At 39.5% G+C, this 12,446-nt stretch overlaps 1 protein-coding gene across 3 annotated transcripts in view; it reads left to right on the forward strand.

Annotated features, from left to right (window-relative positions):
- LOC127509938 (gastrula zinc finger protein XlCGF52.1-like) overlaps positions 1-12,446 on the forward strand; it is a 316,344-nt gene that overhangs the window by 236,101 nt on the left and 67,797 nt on the right. The window lies entirely within an intron of this gene.

The raw sequence follows: 12,446 nt of genomic DNA on the forward strand, positions 1-12,446 counted from the left end.
GTTAACAAGCAGAATCACTGAAGAAAAGAGAAACAACAAGAACAGAAAAAAAAGAAACACAAGAACTACAACTGACTCACAGCCATATCCTTAGATGAAAATCAACTGAAGATAATAGAATACAAGTCTCTCAAGATCTCAGCAGAGGGGGATTAAACAACTCCACAAACAGCATTACCAGCTTTACTTAAATACCAATTTGACTTTATTTTCTTTGATCTTGGCTGACAAGTGGCATTGTGGCCCGTATCCGGCAAACAGTTGTTTATTTAATGATAATTTTTAATGTTTTTAAGTTTTATGGTATGTTTTGGGGAAATTATGCATCCAGTGTTACCAGCTCATTTTCCTGTGAAGTTGCTATAGGGACATTGATTTGTTGCTAAAAACTGCAAAATGATGTTGTAAAATATGAAACACAACACATTCTATTTTTTTCTTTTAAAATTGTGATTTCCTAATCAACAATTGTACTCTGAACTGAATGTGTTTAAATGATTTGATTTAATAAGCTGCATCTCATGATCTCATGAGTACTTGTCTGTATGTAGGTGCACTGAACGCTGTTACCGAAAAGTAAAAGTAGTTAGTAAAAAGCAAAACGCATCCATTGAGCATCACTCACAATACACTTTTGCAGCCTGGGGAAAAAAAAACAAAACACATTTACTGTATACTACTATATATTACTATATGCATTACTTTTTTTGTGCGCTTTTTGGTCCATCCGCCCCCCAAACGCCTCAGGTTTGTGCATGTCACTGCTGAGAAACTATGTAGCTTTGTATAGTCCGACACATGCTTCTTACAGGATGTGGTTTAACAATGAGAGATGCATATTTAAAACGAGTTCGCTTATTCAGAGAACAGTTAGAAAATAATACACCTTTAACTACCTATAGTTACACCACTCTTCAATAGTTATGGAATTATTTTAATAAAGAATATTATGTTAGAATTAAAGTGGTTTTGCAAAGCTGACAATGTGTTTAGAGCATGTATTTGAATTTCTTTTTATTTCTTGTTCTTTCTTTCTTTTTCTTTTTCTTTTTCTTTTTTTTTTTTTAATGAAATGTGACAAGAAACAATCTACCTTGGCTACTATGATCTAGGCTTACAATGCTTTTGGGAACCGCGGCCCAGATTAGTTTTGATTTTATGGTGCTTCAGCGGTTTTTCAGCAAACATTCCCCCTCTGTGAAAACCACACTGACATTCAAAAGTCATGTTTCTGCTTTTTGTCATATTAGAGAAGTGCAAACCTTTGAAAACAAAGAGAGCAAGAACAGGCACTGGGTCAGGTTGTTTCTGTGAAATGTGAGAGATCAGAAGCCCCCTCTCCCTACCCCCCACACCAAAAAAAAAAGATTCCAGTGTGTTTTAAGAGTAAAATGTGGTCCACTCAGTTCACAGTGATTCTAACACCTCTGTTTGTGAGTCAAAGTGAAAGCTGCTTCTGTGGTTTGAGTTACATAGATCTAGAAGGAATGTGGTTTATTCTGATGGGTGGACAAACAGTTTGTGCGTAAGACAGTGACTATTATTACATGTTTGTTCTGTGTGTGTAATGTGTAAAGACTTTATTTCCTCTACAACACCATGTACAGAATTATTATGCAAGTTGATTTTCTGATCATACTTTTTTTCCAAGCACATTTTACCAATTCCAAACCACATCAATCTAATAACAACTACTATTAATTTTGTATTTAATCATTTATAAGTGATATACAATTGTTCATGAAGGCTGGAAGTGAAAAATGTCATATATTCAGGTGTGCAGAATTATTAGGCAGGTTTTCTTTTATAGATAAAATGAGCCAAAAAAGAGATTTACCTCAGACTGAAAAGTCAAAAATTATTAAATGCCCATGAGAAGGATGCAATACTAATGAAATACTAGAAATTGCAGTTAAGGCTTGACCATTGGACAGTGAAATGCTCATTGGGTCAGCAGGGTCAGACAAAAACAGGTGGAGAAGAAAAGACACATTAACTGCAAAAGAATTAAGAATGAAGGTGAAGAATTAAGTGTGAAACCATCAGGAACCCTTTAGTCTCCAGTGCCACCATTTTCTAGAACTGCAACCTACCTGGAGTCTCCAGAAGTGCAAGGTGTCAGGATCTCAGAGACTTAGGTTAGGTAAAGAATCCTAAAAAATTACCCCCACTTAATAAGAATCACAAGCTGAAGTGTTGTGAAATATATGAAGACTGACTTTTTTATAGGCTTTATAGACAGACAAATTGAGAGTGACTCTTGAAGGACCAGCAACACATCCTCTTGTACCACTGTTTGAAGAATTCATCTTCCAGAATCTGGCAGTAAGGTGCTCGATTGCTCCTGTCTGCCTCGCTGCTCAGATTAGTTTGCGTCTTTAAGTCCGTATAGCTTTGTTTTGAATCTCTTACTTTTATTCATTGTTGCTTATTTTATTATTACCTTATATGTAATATTGCCTGCCACATTAATCTGACATTGCTAGCTTGTAATCTTTGAATCTAAATCGCTGTTACAACGCGTTTGCATCTCGCTAGCTTGTTAACTTGTCATCAGTCTCTCGCGCGCTCCTTTTTCAACGCGTTCATCAAACAGCTGTGGTAACTCGGATCAGTCTACAAACACGGTGAGTCATGTCATCCTCTCCCAGTGTTATATCCTGTTCCATTTGCCACATGTTCAGCATAGCTCTCTCTGTCAGCGACAAGGGATTTACATGTCATAAATGTAGGGAAATAGTCAGGCTGACAGAGAGAATCTCAGAATTAGAGACACGCATCCAAACTTTAATCGAGGATAGTAAGAATGCAAGGGCTTCAGATACTGTTTTGGATGCGACTAGCTTAGTGAACTCTGTACATTGTTCGGTTCCGGCTGTAGAGCCCGCGCAGCAGGGCACTTGGGTAACGGTGAGGAGGCCTAGCCGCGGAAAACACCACTCTTCCGTTCCAATAAGAACATCAAACAGGTTCTCCCCACTCAGTGAAACACCCACTGAGAATCCTGCTGAAAGTGCCCTAGTTATTGGCGATTCTATTACACGGAACATGAAAATAGAGACACCAGCCACCATAGTCACATGTTTGCTGGGAGCCAGAGCACCTGACATCAAAGCAAATTTAAAAGTGCTGGCTAATGCTAATAGTAAATACTCTAAAATTATTATTCACATCGGCACTAATGATGTTCGACTTCGCCAGTCGGAGATCACTAAAATTAACATTAAAGAGGTGCGTGAACTTGCAAGTACAATGTCAGGAGAAGTAATTTGCTCTGGCCCCTTTCCTGTTCATCGGAGTGATGAGATAGTTAGCAGATTATCATCACTCAATGGCTGGCTGTCCAAATGGTGTCCGCAAAATAATATAGGTTTCATAGAGAATTGGAAAAGTTTTTGGGGCAGACCTGACCTGTTGAAAAGAGATGGTATTCATCCCTCCCAGGATGGTGCTGCTCTTCTCTCTAGTAATATGGCACATAGTCTTAGAACTGAAACATGACAAACTGGGGTCCAGGTCAGGAAGCAGACATACCGGCTAAACCGACCGTCTGCTAGCTGCCTCACGTTACAGAAGTCAGATAATTCCCAACACATAGAAACTCTTTCACCTAGATATTATCACATAGAGACTGTGTCTGTACCCCGAATTAGTAAAAACAAAAAACTTCCAAACCCATTTAATGGTGAAAATTTAATTGATGTTCAACAAATAAAAAAATAGAGATAATAATGCTAAACAAATGATAAAACTTGGGTTGTTAAATATTAGATCCCTTTCTTCAAAATCACTTATTGTAAATGATATTATCAAAGATAATAATCTAGATGTGCTGTGTTTGACAGAAACTTGGCTAAAACCGGACGATTACATTACTTTAAATGAGTCTAGCCCTCAAGGTTATGATTATCGACACAATCCTCATCAGAAAGGCAAAGGGGGAGGTGTTGCTGTAATTTATAGTAATATTTACAGTATTAGTCAAAGGTCTTTCAAATATAATTCCTTCAAAATGATGGTACCTTACTTAACATTATTTAAGTTGACATTTGTGCTGGCTACTGTATACACACCACCAGGACACCATACAGACTTTATCAAAGAATTTGCTGATTTTCTATCGGAGTTAGAACTAGCTGCAGATAAAGTCCTTGTTGTTGGTGATTTTAATATCCATGTAGATAATAAAAAAGACGCATTAGGATTGGCATTTGCAGATATTCTTAACTCTATTGGTGTTAGACAACACGTGTCAGGACCCACTCATTGTCGTAATCATACTTTAGATCTAATATTGTCACATGGAATCGATATTGATGCTGTTCAAATTCTGCAGCAGAGTGATGACATCTCAGATCATTATCTAGTTTCGTGTATACTACATTTAGTCAAGGCGGCTAAACTGCCTCCCTGCCATAAATATGGTAGAACCATCACTTCTACCATTAAAAATCGCTTTATAAATAATCTTCCTGATCAGTTTCATCACCTTAGCATACCAGACAGCTTAGAAGACCTCGATGCTGCAACAGAAACTATTGCCTCTGTCTTTTCCAGTACATTAGACTCAGTTGCTCCTTTGCGTTTAAAAAAAATTAAGGAAATTAATCCAATGCCATGGTACAATGAGCACACTCGGGCCCTAAAAGTAGCAGCCAGAAAAATGGAGCGCAGCTGGAAGAAAACAAAACTAGAAGTATTTCGCATTTCGTGGAGAGAATGATTGAGTAAAGAAAGGCCTTAAAAACTGCTAGATCTGCCTATTTTTCAAAACTTTTCAGAAGAAAATAAACACAACCCTAGGTATTTATTTGATACAGTTGCTAAATTAACAAGAAATAAAGCTTCAACTTCTGATGTTTCCAAAGAGCACAGCAGTAATGACTTTATGAACTTCTTTACTTGCAAGATTAATAATATTAGAGAGAAAATTATAACCATGCAACCTACTACAGTATCGCGTCAGACAGTGCATTGTAGTGTCCCTGAGGAAAAAATCAATTCATTTACTGCTTTAGGAGAGGAAGAATTGTCTAAACTTGTTAAATCATAAAAATCAACAACATGTATGTTAGACCCTATACTGACTAAGCTATTGAAAGAGATGCTTCCAGAGGTCATAGATCCTCTTCTTAATATCGTCAATTCATCTTTATCACTAGGACACGTACCAAAAACTTTTAAGCTGGCTATTATTAAACCTCTTATTAAAAAACCACAACTTGTTCCTAGATAATTAGTTAATTACAGGCCAATTTCAAATCTCACTTTTCTGAAAAGGCTGGAAAAGGCAGTACTAGAAAAGGCAATACTAGAAAAGGCAGTATCATCACAACTATGTTCCTTTTTAGAAAGAAATAGTATCTGTGAGGATTTCCAGTCAGGATTTAGACCGTACCATAGTACTGAGACTGCTCTCATTAGAGTTACTAATGATTTGCTCTTATCATCAGACCGTGGTTGTATCTCTCTATTAGTGTTACTGGATCTTAGTGCTGCATTTGACACTATTGATCACAATATTCTTTTAAATAGACTTGAAAATTATGTTGGCATTAGTGGAATTGCACTGTCATGGTTCAAATCATATTTCAAATCAATTATCTGACCGTTATCAGTTTGTAGTAGTAAATGAAGAAATGTCATATTGATCACAAGTTCAATATGGAGTACCGCAAGGCTCAGTACTAGGACCGTTGCTTTTCACTCTGTACATGCTACCCTTGGGAGATATCATTAGGAAGCATGTCGTTAGTTTTCACTGTTACGCTGATGATACTCAGCTCTATATTTCTTCACGCCCTGACGAAACTTACCAATTCACAAAATTAACAGAATGCATAGCTGATATAAAAAATAGGATGACCAGTAATTTCCTACTACTAAATTCAGAAAAAACAGAGATTCTAATTTTTGGACCAAAAACTTCTTTACATAATAACCTAGAATACTGTCTAACACTTGATGGCTGCTCTGTTAAGTCTTCCTCGTCAGTTAGGAACCTGGGTGTGCTCTTTGATACCAATCTTTCATTTGAAGGCCATGTTACTAGCATCTGTAAAACCGCATTCTTCCATCTTAAAAATATCTCTAAACTACGACATATGCTCTCAATGAAAAATGTAGAACAGTTAGTTCATGCGTTCATGACCTCAAGGCTAGATTACTGTAACGCTTTACTGGGTGGTTGTTCTGCTCGCCTGATAAATAAACTACAGCTGGTCCAAAATGCAGCAGCTAGAGTTCTTACTAGAACTAGGAAGTATGACCATATTAGCCCAGTTCTGTCAACACTGCATTGGCTTCCTGTTAAACATCGTATAGATTTTAAAATCTTGCTAATTACTTACAAAACACTAAATGGTTTAGCTCCCCAGTACCTGAGCGAGCTCTTAAAGCATTATAGTCCTTCACGTCTATTGCGATCTCAGAATTCAGGCCAGCTGATAATACCTAGAATATCAAAATCAAACGCAGGCGGTAGGTCCTTCTCCTATTTGGCACCTAAACTCTGGAACAATCTTTCTAGCATTGTTCGGGAAGCAGACACACTCTGTCAGTTTAAATCTAGACTAAAAACGCATCTCTTTAACCTGGCATACACATAACACTCTATCAATTTATATTTTCAAATCCGTTAAAGGATTATTAGGCTGCATAAATTAGGTCAGCCAGAACCGGGAACACTTCCTATAACACCTGATGTACTCGTTACATCAGAAGAAGAATGGCATCTTGGCAGAAGAAGAATGGCAGTCTTTCTGTTTATCCCGAGGTTTACCGTAGTCAACCGGATCCGGGCCGTATCCAGGTGAGACCAAGGACCTGCGCCTTGACACGACAACGCAGCCCTGAAGTATCAGCAGAGATTGAGTCAACTAGATCATCCACTGTGAAGGCCTCATCGACACGACAGCCACGGAGTTTACACGCAATACACGGACATATGTAATCAAATTCTATGACAAGAGTCCGATCTACCACAACACAGGGAAATAAATGTGAAATATATAAAACCATTCAAATACATCACAAATTCTTTATTTAATATATCAGTAGTTAAGTGTAAAAGACTTGAGTTGTTTTTAAAATATTCACAAGTCTTTTGTGTTGAGTTGAGTCAAGTCTGAAGTCATTTCAGTTCGAGTCCAAGTCAAGTCTGAACAACCCAGTCTCATTAGAAAAACGTACCTGTGGGAGCGTTTTCGCGAGTCGCAAAATACGTACCTATACATACATATCACTGCAGTTTCGATGTAAAATGTCCACTGAGTGGCGCTAAAAGCGTGTTCATTTTTTTGCCTGAACAGACAAACGTGAATATGGTATGTTTTTATGACGTTTGTTTTTTATACGAATCACTGCAGTTCTGATTTGAAATTTGCACTCCATTGCGTTTTAAAATAACGTACCACCAACACTACACCTAAACCTACCCAATAGTGTAAAGCATCCGTAATCATGCCATTTTTACTTGTTTAGATCTCTCTTTGAGCTCTTTTACGTGACTCGCCTTTCAAAGGATTCGTACCCAAGGCTTTCTTGTCTTAAGTACAACTCCGTATGAGGTAAGCTACTGAGCAAGCTTGTAAAGTTAGGAAAGTGAAACATATGGAGCTGGTTAAGCAATGCAAAGTCCAAAATATATTCGTTTACAAATCGTGCACTTTGTTTTGAAGTCATAACATAATATTGTGCAAGGAGACCTGAAAACGAGTCTTTATTAATCCATAATCTGACCCCGTAATCGTAACTGTGTATGAAAACGATCAAAAGCGCTTGCCGTTTTACGCCCTCTAGCGTTAATTTCTGTTGGAAACTCCAGTGATATGTACGCATTGGTACCTAGTTTGGCGACTCGCGAAAACGTTCCCACAGGTACGTCTTTCCTATGAGACCAGGTTGAGTCTGAAGTCTATTAAAACGTGACTCGAGTGCGGCTCGAGTCCGAGTCACTAACTCGAGTGCCCATCTCTGACGCATACTATTGATAGGCATTTTCATGTGAACAGGTTATAATAAATATATAAAAATGGCAAATAAAGAAAAAGAACCCTGCCCTAGATTCTTGATGGGTGGGGACACACACCAGCTCTGTGTGCACTGTTTGGGAGTCCAGCACGCTTGGGTAGCCCTTGAGGGGGCTGCTTGTGGTGAGTGCGAGAAACTCCCACTGAGAGTTCTGCGTTCTTGTTTGGCCGTGTTCGATAAAGCCGGCCAGGCACACGCTCCAGCCAAGACCTGTACGCTTTTCTCCTGATCGCTCTGCTCCCGGGAATTCTGGAGAGAGTCCGGAGAGAAGGGGCCGATTTGTTATTAGTAGCTCCATTCTGGCCGGCCCGAGTATGGTTTGCGGACATCATAACACCCCTGCCAGGCCCCCCTTGGCTCTTCCCTCTGAGGAAGGACCTGCTGTTTCAGGCGGGAGGCACAATATTTCACCCTTGGCCAGGGCTGTGAAAACTGTGGGTCTGGCCCCTAGTTGGGCCCAATACCTAGAGGCTGGCCTGTTGGTTGAAGTAGTTGAAACCATACTCAGTTCCAGAGCTCCATCCATGAGGAGATTGTACGGCTTAAAGTGGAATATGTTTGCCACTTGGTGTAGAGAGCGTGGTTTGGACCCAGTTAACTGCCTGGTGGCTTCAGTGCTGGAGTTCCTCCAAGATCACTTCCCTGCTTGTCTTACTCCACTTAAGGTGTATGTGGCTGCCATTGTGGCTTTCAGTGCTCCTATAAGTGATGGGCCTTTGGGGAGGAACCAGCTGGCCATACGTTTCCTCCGTGGTGCTTGGAGGATGAAACCTGTGACTCAAATCAGAGTCCCAGCCTGGGATCTGGCTGTAGTGCTTGAAGAGTTGTCGCTGCCCCCTTTGAACCTCTTGAATCAACAACAGCTAAGAACCTTGCTTAAGATGGCTTTTCTCATCACTATTACTTCTCTCAAGAGAGTGGGAAATCTCCAGGCCCTGTCTATATCTCCTTTGTGCTTGGAGTTTGCCCCTGGGGGATTTAAAGCCATCCTGCATCCCAGACCAGGCTACATGCCTAAGGTGCCATCCAGTTTGGCAAGGTCTATGGTTCTGCAGGCCTTCCATCCTCCACCACATGTGTCGGCGGAAGCAGAAAGACTTCATCTGGTCTGCCCTGTCAGAGCATTGACTGTTTATATTCAGAAGTCTGCTCCATGGAAGAAGTCCACCGACATTATTGACTATGATTGTGTTATTTGAGACGGTTATTGAAACCCAGACTCATCCATGGGATTGCCAGACAGAGAAGCGTGATTGGTCACTCCAGAGAACACGTCTCCACCGCTCTAGAGTCTAGTGGCGGCGTGCTTTACACCACTGTATCCGACGCTTTGCATTGCACTTGGTGATGTAAGGCTTGGATGCAGCTGCTTGGCCATGGAAACCCATTCCATGAAGCTCTCTACGCACTGTTCTTGAGCTAATCTAAATGCCACACAAAGTTTGGAGGTCTGTAGCTATTGACTCTGCATGTGCATGTGCTGACCCCACTCTGTGATTTTACGTGGCCTACCACTTCGTGGCTGAGTTGCTGTTGTTCCCAATTGCTTCCACTTTGTTTCTAACAGTTGACCGTGGAATATTTAGTAGTGAGGAAATTTCACGAATGGACTTATTGCACAGGTGGCAACCTATCACGGTACCACGCTTGAATTCACTGAGCTCCTGAGAGCGACCCATTCTTTCACAAATGTTTGTAGAAGCAGTCTGCATGCCTATGTGCTTGATTTTATACACATGTGGCCATGGAAGTGATTGGAACACCTGAATTCAATGATTTGGAGGGGTGTCCCAATATTTTTGGCAATATAGTGTATATATATTTGTATAGAGGGAGAAGAACAGTGTGGAGAGAACACAACCCTGAGGAGCACCAGTGTTGATAGTGAAGGTCCTAAATGTTAATTTTCCCAGCCTCACTAGCTGGAGGAGACTTCACACAGCTCCAGTGATCTGTTGAAGATCAGTGTAATGATACCGGGAGACGGTGTCTTGTAGCCGGTGATGGCATTCAGGCCCTTCCACACTGATACTGGTTTCTCAGCTTTTCTGAGTATCTTCTCTTAGCTACTCTTATTTTCCTTATTCAGTGTGATTTTGGCCTGTTTTACAAGGCTTTGTCCCCACCCCTGTAGGCATCCTCTTTGGCCTGACGAAGCTGTATGAGTTTTGCAGAGACCCATGACGAAACTTGCGACCACAGTTCGGTTTGGGAAACGCACTCCTGGATGAGCTCACTGACACTGTGACATCCTACATTAGCTTCTGTGAGGACATGTGTGTTCCCACCAGGACTTATATAACACTTAACAATAATAAGCTTCATTACCAATAGAGTTCAATGGGACTTACGATCATAGTTGACTAAAGATGCTTTCTGGAAACGTACCCCAGATCAGTGGCTGCAGCCTCAAAAACACTCCAGTCAGTGCAGTCGAAACAGCTGTTTGTTGATAAAATAATGATTTTAATCAGTCAGTACTTGAAGCCAGGGTGCGAATTACACAATGGCCTTCAGGGGGGTCACTGATTGAGGATATTCACACATATAGCCCTTGACATAAACACATTTTTTTTTTTTTTTTTTTTTACTTTTGTAGGGGGCAGTTTTTGTAATTACTTTATTAAAATCTACTTAAATCTATGTATCTGTTGTTCAAAAATCTAAATTTAACCAATTACTTTAAGCCATCACAATTCTACAAACTGTTACCAATTATTTTTTTTAACTATCAATTAAAGCCATTTTTACTCTGCCCGGGTAGAAAAGAAGCTGCATCTGTCATAGCAATTATGTTTATATAGGCTATTTATATGTGTGTAAATAAAGTCATTACAGGGGTGTTATACTGAAGAAAAGAATTACATCTTGAATGGCCTGGGGGCAAATAAATTAACAGCAAATTTTCATTTTTAAAATTTTAAAATTCATCTCAATTAATCATAATCCAGAGTAAGTTGATTTGTACAGCTCTAAATTTAAGTATGGCTAATATTTAAATAAAATTAAAATATTGTTCCTCATTTATTGAGATGTTTCAGTTTATCCTAAATTGATCTAACTTAAGAAAAAAAAAATCTTTTTTGTGTTTCTATTTTAACTCCATTGTCATTCACAGATATACACACTGTCTGCTGTATATAAAGTTGACAGTTCAACGGACACTGTGAACCTCAACAACATTGACTGCAAAGTTAAGTACTGCCACCTAGCTGACACAAAGGATACAATCAAAAAGCTTGACCTATGGGACTCCTACATTGACTTTTGGCTCGCTTCCACCAAGCGGTACGGTTCAATACAGTACAGTAGAGTACAGTATGCAATTTTTGCCCTTTCCATTGTCAGAAGTTGTGAATGGTACCCTAATTCCGTACCATACCGTACCACTTATTTGGGACCCTTCCACTGGGGTACCAAGCACAAAAGTACCAATAGTAGCTGTACCAAAAGGGTGGAGCTGCACTCACTGAAGAACGTTGACTGGTTGACAATCATCATTTGCGCATGTTACAAGGGGAATGATAACACAATAGCATTGCAACACATTGTATTTTTTGGCTGTTTTTCCTTGCAGCCTTCAGCCTTTGCTCAAACAAAGCTGCTGTATGTCCTCCATTGTTGTTTACTATCACTTTTTTCTTAAGATATTTTTCATAAAATCCGATGGCTCAGTGAGGCCTGCATTGCCACCAAAACAATTAACACTTTCAAAGGCCAAAAAGCTACTAAAGACATATTTAAAACAGTTTATGTGACTACAGTGGTTTAACCTTAATATTATAAAGCAACGATAATACTTTTTGTGCACCAAAAAAAACTAAATAACGACTTTATTCAAGAATATCTAGTGATGGGCGATTTCAAAACACTGTTTCATGAAGCTTTGAAGCTTTACAAATCTTTTGTTTCGAATCAGTGGTTCGGTGTGCGTATCAAACTGCCAAAGTCACACCCCCCAGTGGTGAACCAATGAAATTTTGAAACACTTATGATGTAACAAAGACTCGTTAACTGAAATCGCGTGACTTTGACGATTCCACGTCACCCTACGTCAAGCAGATCATGGCAAAATTGGGCTAAAATTATGCAGTCTGTACCGGGCATTAGTATTCAAGGCATTTAGGACATTATTAATGATTTTTATTTTAGTGCTTTCTAGAGGGGATGTCAAACAAAAGAGGTATTATCAATCGTGCTGCTGGTAGGTACAGTGAATGGTATTAATGTATCCAATGAGTAATCCCTGGGTTATGAGCAGAATTTAGTCATGAGAAATAATAAGAATTCAGCTTTATTGAGAAATTTAGCAAATTAGCATGATAGCAATCCGGTCGAATGTGTTTTCGACTACCTCTAGAAGTGGTTGAAATTGGACAAGTTCAAAACGCTTTACACCTCGTTTACTCCTGTAT

This window comes from Ctenopharyngodon idella, chromosome 3, assembly GCF_019924925.1.
Source record: "Ctenopharyngodon idella isolate HZGC_01 chromosome 3, HZGC01, whole genome shotgun sequence".
NCBI lineage: Eukaryota > Metazoa > Chordata > Actinopteri > Cypriniformes > Xenocyprididae > Ctenopharyngodon > Ctenopharyngodon idella.